The sequence below is a fragment of the Lipotes vexillifer genome, unplaced genomic scaffold, assembly GCF_000442215.2.
Source record: "Lipotes vexillifer unplaced genomic scaffold, Lipotes_vexillifer_v1.1 scaffold207, whole genome shotgun sequence".
Taxonomy (NCBI): domain Eukaryota; kingdom Metazoa; phylum Chordata; class Mammalia; order Artiodactyla; family Lipotidae; genus Lipotes; species Lipotes vexillifer.
Genome location: NW_006784469.1, coordinates 2,491,744 through 2,500,157, shown reverse-complemented (window position 1 = coordinate 2,500,157; position 8,414 = coordinate 2,491,744). Strand labels below are relative to the sequence as shown.

Here is an 8,414-nt window from a genome sequence, read left to right as displayed (position 1 = left end):
TCAGCAGGATTGGAGTCAAGGACCCGAGTTAGGAGGCTGCTGGATTCTTGCCCACCTGAGGTGATTGGGAAAGGAAGCAGGAGGAAAGGAGCAGAAAAGGAAGAGAAGGGATGAACTTGAGAGACCATAACCGACATGGGGAGGCCAGAAGGAGCCTGGAAGAGAGGTGATGGGCTTAGTTTAGTTCCTCTTGAGTCTGACATGAGTGCAAGTGTCTAACTATGCATTGGAGATTCAGGCAGGGAGCTTGTTAGAGGGGTAACTTACAGTCAACAGTGAAATCATCTCCCAAGTGTGGGCTGTAGGATTTTCTGTTTGAGGGCTTGAGAAGCTTGTGAGTATAATGATTTCTGTGGAGAACCTGCCTTGAACAGTACAAGGAGGACTGAGCCACAAGAGCTGCAGTGTCAGTAGCTTTGTAGAGACTACAAGGGCTTCAAATGTGAACAGGTCATATTTTTAAAATCTACATTCAAAGGTAGAATTTAGTTGTTATTCAGACTCATTAAGACAAAAAAAAATTCTTGAACTGGTAGTCAAGAGACTAGAATTCTAGTTCTGACCTTGCCACTAGCTGTGGTTTTAGTCTAGTTAATGGCAGGTCTGTAACAGGGCTAGCATTTAGTACTAGCTACAACCCAGACACTAAGTGCTTTTTGTGTACTGAATTAGTGGGTCCCCACAAAAACTCAAAGATGTAGGTACTATTATTATGCTCATTTTATATATGTCAGAATTAAGTAATCTGTCCAAAGCCAGCAGGCATTCAAATGCTGTCAGTCAGAAAACGGAGCCCACTGGAATTCCCTGGTAGTCCCGTGGTTAGGACTCCACGTCCCCATTGCAGGGGGCCCGGGTTCGATCCCTGGTCAGGGATCCCTGCAGGCCATGCACATGGCCAAAAGAAAAAAAAAAAGAAAGAAAAGAAAACAGCCTATGCTCGCATGTCATTTAACCTCTCAGAGACTCAACTTCTTATCTGTAAATGGAGAACGTGGGATTAAATTAAAGAGTCCCCTCAAACTTTAATATTGCATGGGGTTTTGACTATGTTAAGAGAAGAGAACAAGTGAGGTGAGCATTACTCAGAATCAAAATCAGTTTCTAAAAGCTAGCAGCAGAGGGCAGCAGAGAGCATGCTAAAGCAGCTTTTGAAAGATTTTTCTCAAGCTATGGAGAGAGTAATAATGTGTGAAACACACAGATTATACATATGTTAACTCACTTGATCTTTATGAAAACCATTTAATGTACCACTAGAATAAAAATAGTACCAGAGGGCTTCCCTGGTGGCGCAGTGGTTAAGAAGCCACCTGCCAGTGCAGGGGACACGGGTTCAAGCCCTGGCCCGTGAAGATCCCACATGCGGCAGAGCAAGTAAGCCCATGCACCACAACTACTGAGCCTGCTCTCTACAGCCCGTGAGTCACAACTACAGAAGCCCACGCGCCTAGAGCCCGTGCTCCGCAACAAGAGAAGCCACCGCAATGAGGAGCCCGCGCACCACAACGAAGAGTAGCCCCCGCTCGCCGCAAGCTAGAGAAAGCCCGTGCGCAGCAACAAAGACCCAACCAGCCAAAAACAAATAAATTAATTTTAAAAATAGTACTACATATCATGACATCTTAAAATTTTTAAATAGAGAAAGTTATTTGGGTTTATTTTGATTACTTGTTGGCATTTTTCTTAATAAATTTCATTGATTATAAAATTCTTAGAAGACCTCACTCTTCAAAGGTATTATAAAAGATATACTTTAAACAAATGTTAACATATTTGACTTAATTTTATTTGAGACAATAGAACTTAAGCCAATGGATTACTTCAATTGTTCAAAGGTATTTTATTGCTTGAATTTTTATTTCTCATCGTAGAGATAGAGATAGAGATATATCTGGAATTCTCCATGACTGATTAACTGTGAAGGAAAAGACTCTCAAGGACATTTGCAGATGAGATGTTCTAGGCAAATTTAGCCTCCGTTAATCATTATCAGACAGGGGAATACCAGAATTAACCTGATGTGCAAATTCACAACTTAGAAATATGTGCTGAAGTCCAGCACATTGTTAAATCATTTACTTGGATTTCATAAAACTGTTGTTATAACTCTGTACATAGAAATACTTTTTCTTTCTAAATAAATATTTTTTAATAAAATACCACAGCAAATAAACCACTGAAGTAGAAATCCCATAGGATTTTTAAAATTTTTGTGGTCCTTTTTCATTTTCATGGGACTTTTTGAAGAAATGGCTTAACAAGACAAGTCCTTAAAACAATACAAAAGTATGAAGTGCAAATATTTTAAAGAGTAACATCACTTAACAGTACTCAACAGTGGAAACCATACCTTTAGACTTAGAAAAAAAATGCTCTTGGCCATAAGGTTAAGTTTGGACTCTGTTTTCTAACTTTGAGAGGCTATTATTCCCAAATGTTGTTTGTCTTTCTGATAAAAGGCTAATAAGGCAGAAGAGCTTGTTCTGTTTTGGATTCTTCCGCCCACCTCTTTATTCAAATGAGTGAAGAAATAAGCAGCTCTCATTTAAAAAAAAAAAAAAAAGGAAGAAAGGAAAAACAATCTGTGGCTGCCCCAAACTGGGGCCTCAGATGCAAGATCTGAGCCTTTGGGATCACGTCACTGGCCTATAGAGGCTCAGAACCCTGCCAAGGTCAGGTGTGCATCTCTGGGGAGGAGGTGAGAGGCGCGAGGAGCCACCACGCCGTCAAGATTCTCTGCTGATTCTCCATGTGAGGGCCGGTCAGCTGATGGAACTGACCAAGAGCAACAAGATCCCCAAAACTGTCCATTGCAGGACCCTAAAAATAAGTGAAAAAGCTAGAGGACACCTCCAGGAAGTACTTGACTACCAGTCCCTTCTGAGTCATAATCCCAAGGGGCAAGGATGATCCAACAGCTTTCCAGAGGTGCTTGAAAAAAAGCTTTGGTTCCATTCAGCTGGTCATTCCTGGTAGAGCCCCTCTAAGTGTGTAGACTTCATGGCCAGCTGACAGTCACCACTGGAGCTGTGTTGTGTCAGTAGTCTGGGAGAAAACTAGTAGTTGACGAGGCTGGAGACTACCAATATAGACATACTTTTAATTTACACTGAAACAACACAATCATGGATTCAAAGAGAAAAACTAAAGAGGGAAAAAATTTATAAGAGGGGATGTTTGGAAAAACCTAACTTAGGGATCAGCAAACTTTCTCTATAAATGGCTAAATAATATTTTAGGTTTCTATCAAAACTACTCAACTCTGCCATCATAGCAGGAAAGTAGCCACAGGCAATATGTAAACAAATGGGTGTGGCTGTGCTCCAATAAAACTTTATTTACAAAAACAGGCAAAAGGCCAGTTTGACCTATAGGCTATGGCTTGCCTATCCTTGACCTAAGTCAAAAAGCAGATGCAGTAATTGAGATAGCGCACAATAATAATAGCAGCTGTGTTGGGTGCTTTCCAGACATTACCCCTAATCTTCCAACAACACTGCCTTGTTAGATGTTATCATAATCCGGGTTTTCCAAATGAGAAAACTGAGATTAAGATTGGACAGATGACCTTCCCAAGGTCACAAAGCAAATAAGTAGTAGAGGGAAGATTCAAGTCAATTTACTAACCCCAAAGTGTGTGATCTGTTCTTAAACATATCACACCTACTGCCTAGTTGAGAGCATGACAGGCAATTAGTCCTTCCAGGAAAAGGGTACCCGGAAAAGGGTACCTGCCCTGACTCCATTTTAATAACAACCCTTGCCCAATAAAGGAAGGAAGGTGCAGTGAAGTACAGAAAGAAAAGCTCCGAGAAGACAGCCAGTGCCCACCCCACAGGGCTACACACATGTCCCAATTGTGTATCAATGTTCATTTGTCTTTGAGATATACAAATAATTTATCCTCTGCTCTTTTAATCTAACCATATGAACAGTTTCCTTAACCATTCCCACCGCTATAGCCTGGCGTCATCTTGCCCTTAATTTTTCAACCGCAGAGTAATTTAGTATTACAGATGCCCTGTTTAGATATCAGCAGCTCCCCATTACCTCCAGGATAAAGTCCACACACGTTAGGCCCTCGTGATATGTGGGGTTTTTTTTTTTTTTGGTCCAAATTATTTTATTTATTTATTTTTTATATCTTTATTGGGGTATAATTGCTTTACAATGGTGTGTTAGTTTCTGCTTTATAACGAAGTGAATCAGTTATACATATACATGTGTTCCCATATCTCTTCCCTCTTGCGTCTCCCTCCCTCTTATCTGCCTTCTTCATCTTACCTCTGCCTGTTCCCGCAAGACCCAGGACGCCAGCCATGCTGAACTCCTCCCTGTTCTCCCAAATCCCATGCCCATCCCAGGCATTTGTCCCTTTCTTCTTCTGTCCTGAGAGCCCTGGCTCCTTATCCATCCCCCATTCCACCACCACCCTTCAAGTCTCATATCTCAACCTTTCAGAGCCCCTGGCCGTCCATTCAGAATCCTGGTCCCTAAATTAGAGAGAAATGCTAAATTCTTCTCTCCCCTACCCCAATATATTTATCAGGATTGATTGCATAGAACCTTAGCAAATTCCAGTTGCTACCTTAAACAGTGAAATAAATCATTGGGACAGTCCTTTGAATGAAGGAGTAACTGGCAATAGCAATAGAAAAGCAGAAGAATGAGGATTGGCAGGAAGGGTGGGGGGGGGCGGGCGTGCGTTGGGGGTGATAAGGTGGCAAAACAGATCCTGTCTCTGAAAGGACAGTTCGCAGGCATGCAAACCAAGACTTCTGCGAAGCTGGTTGAGACAGTGCAGAGAAGACCTCTACCGTGGCACAAAAAATGGAGACAGTGGGATGGGGCTGCCTCAGAGCATCACGGGATGTAATCTCACAGAAATAAGGACAGGAAAACATTATCTGCTGTTTCATAGACAATCTATAGCCTAGCTAGTTGGGGTGCAGCTTGGTTCCCACCTGTCAGCATGTCTGCTCATATAGATCTGCCTTTTAACAGAAAATAGTACATCTACAGACACATCTTATGTTAGCAAATAATTTCTCATAGTAGACCTTGAGGTTTTTCTTGCTTTTTTACTGTGTGCAATCACTGCATATTCCTGCAGGAATGTTTCCTCAGGCCAGATTTGGAGAAGCCAAATCACTAGATCACATCTATTGCAAATTGCCTTTCAAGTAGCTTTGGGCCAATTTATTTTCTCACCACCAATGTCTGAGATTAACTGTTTCCACTGATATTCTTCAACACACTATTTGTTTTTCATTTTCCAGTCAGATGAGCACATTTATTTTTGCCTCAAATTTGAGGGTGAAGAACACTGTCAAGATTATATGTAGGTGATATACCAGAAATGTTATTTTTAATACCGCCCCATCCTCAAAATACTCTGCTTCATCTCTTCATCTCTTTATTTCCCCTATAATCTAAATTCTAGATCCTTTAATTCCAATCTATGTTTTTTAAAGATCTTCTTGATTTGGGGGACTCGCAAATAAACCACTGAAGAGTTATCTTTGAAAAGCTTGAATATTACTTTGCTCATAATCTAGTTATGATACTGTAACCAAATCCATATTACATTGGTTTTTTTTTTCCTTTTGGCGAACAATACAAGGACTTTACCCAAAACAAAGGGTTTCTTTAGGAAGGATCTCGCTATATGAAAAAGCATCTGCATTTTCCTGACCCTTACCTTTGAAAGTACGTGTTCTTTAGAGATGGAAATAACCATTCACTTAATCATATACCTTGGATTATATCCCTATTATTTCATATTTTGTGGTATTTGTTGACAGATGCTCTAAAGTATCACTTACTTTGTATTTCAATTCCTGTTACAAAACATATAATTTGGGATTATCGATTCTTCTGTCAAATATGAAGTGATTCTTACTTAATGAGTTAACTCCTGAAAGTCTAATTTGATGACTAATATAATATAATCGTAAGTCAAAAGGCCTCCGTTTTCCATATTAACATCAACAAGTAAATAATTTTCTGTTCAGTTCTACTTAGATCCTTATGACTAAAGGTAGCAGCTACTTCCAAGGGCTTTATCTGGATATGAATTTCCTTATTTCAGAAAATGTAAAATTTGGCGCAGACATATTAGTAAATATATTTTTATCATAGTTTGGATTTTTCTTCATATTCTGTCTTTGTCTTACAAACAGAAAAATTAAAGCTTATGATCACTTTTTTGAAATACTTTTAAAGTATTTTGACATAAAATGAGAGGCCTAAAAAACTAAGAAAAATGATCATGATAGAGTTGATTGATGTTAAATTTCCTTGGTGGTATAATTCTTAATCATTGTTAATTATGTTGTTAATTATGGCTATCACCATTAATATTTACTTAATTGTGGGCATATCAGACAAATGAAATGCAAGATACTTGATTGGATCCTAAATTTAAAAAATAAAAACTCTCTAAAGGACATATGGATAATTGGAGAAATTTGAATATGGGTCATATATTAGATAATAGTATTGTATTAATGTTAAATTTCCTTAGCATTATAATCATGTAGAAGGCTGCTCTTTTTCTTAGGAGATACAGGGTCAAGAATTTGAAGGTGATGTATCCTAAAGTCAACAATATACTTTCAAACAGTTCAGGGAAAAAAAAAAAAAAAAACCTGTGTGTATGTGTGTTTACATACATATACAGAGAGAGAGAGAGAGACATAGCAAGAGAAAAAAATAAATGTGGCAAAATGCTACAACTGATTAATCTACATAGTAAAAACATGTGTGCATTGGACTGATACTCTTCTTTCCATTTTTATATAGGTTTGAAACTTTGCAAAACAAAAATTGGAGGGAAAGTAACTATAGTTAGTTAATGAAGGCAAATTTACATTCTGTCATGTGTATGAAGAGTTCAGAGGGACAATATCTTATATATCTAAGATAATCATTAGGTCTGTGTTTGGAAATGTTTCAGTAACTTGAAATAACTATTGAAAACATCACTTTGCTCTGAGATAATAAAATTAGTGCACATTTGTATATCCCCCAAATTACCATTATAATATGAATGTTTTAAACAAATTTCAAATACTCTGCACTCCGCCCGGAAGCTTCTCGAGTTCAGAAACACGATCTTCTTACACTGACCTAAGCAAGAAATGGTCTAAAAATATCAATATGAATATTCTGGCCAGACCAGGTTTATATTCAAGTACAAATAGATGTGCGTACACACAAAAAAGAATGGTTGAGCAGTTCTAAAGATAATTCAAACAAAAGCCCACCTGTGCATGTACTGTCTTTAGTACCAACAGGGAGACTTTCCCCAAATCACCCAGATGGCAATTTGAAAAGCATCATCACTGTAGATCACATTTACTTTGAGTATGTCCTGCCACACTGAAAAACACTTATCACAAGCTCGCCCAATGAATAATTGAGAGTTAAATCCAATTGGAATATATTGTGATTGTATTCATCTCTAAAACTACATCACTGTGACCGAATTTGAGTGGTGCTGTCCCTGCAAAATTCTGCCTAGGTTTTTAGGCCTTCTTTAAAAAGCACAGATGCTAAACCTGTGTAGCAGTTAGTGAACAGGGACTGAATAAATTACACAACAAATATTTGATCAGACCAGTCAAAATTTTTCAGTAAAAAGAAAAATTGTTAGAAATGTCCAAAGTGTGAACATGAGGTAAGAGAAGCGGAGTGTTGGACCGCATTTCTCTCTATTGTCTAACTCCATTGAATGCTTGTTTACATGCCCACTCACCTCTGATCTGGTAAATGAGAAAAGCATTTTAATGGTCATGAGATTGGATCTGAGTTCTGATGATAAAGGACAAAGAAAGGGTAGGAAGAGAAATGACAGAAAAAGTTCACAGCCATAGGGTCTCTGGCCTCCTTTGCTTACCTTCACTAACCAGTCTGTGCCTTTGGTCCTGCAGAAACACCACGATTGACCATATAGAGATGAACGGGCCAGCCAGTGCTTTTGCCAAAAATGTTCGCAAGCTTTTGGTGAGTCTACTTTTCACTGATAAGACCAAGAAACTAAGCTGCCCGTTGCACTTGCCATTCTTTTTATAACTGATCCTATGGAAAAAGTTGTTTTTGCTCAAGTCTGACTTGTGCTCAAGAAGTGTGGGAAGTCCCAAGAAAGGGGGAGGCAATAACTGACAAACCCACATCGAGCCGCAGAATGGTGTTTCTTCCCCTTTTTCGAAAAATGAAACCTATCTATGAAAGTGCCTCTGGTTAAAATAGTTTATTGCTATACATTATGTAAGAACCCTGTCGACATAAATTTATTCCTCTAACAAGAAATTCTCTAGAACCCCTCTCCCCAAAGAGAGCCAAGTCAGAGATGATTTAGCAAATTCCCTGTTTCATCATTAACCTATAATGTTTAAGAAGTATTATTT

The 8,414-nt window shown here is 38.7% G+C and overlaps 1 protein-coding gene across 1 annotated transcript in view; it reads right to left on the bottom strand.

Moving 5' to 3' along the window:
* TASL (TLR adaptor interacting with endolysosomal SLC15A4) overlaps positions 1 to 8,068 on the bottom strand; it is a 13,002-nt gene extending 4,934 nt beyond the window's left edge. The window contains exon 1 of the mRNA XM_007456854.1: positions 7,904 to 8,068. The gene's annotated coding sequence lies outside the window, so the exon portion shown is untranslated. The remainder of the gene's footprint in view (positions 1 to 7,903) is intronic.
* Positions 8,069 to 8,414: the final 346 nt, after the last annotated feature.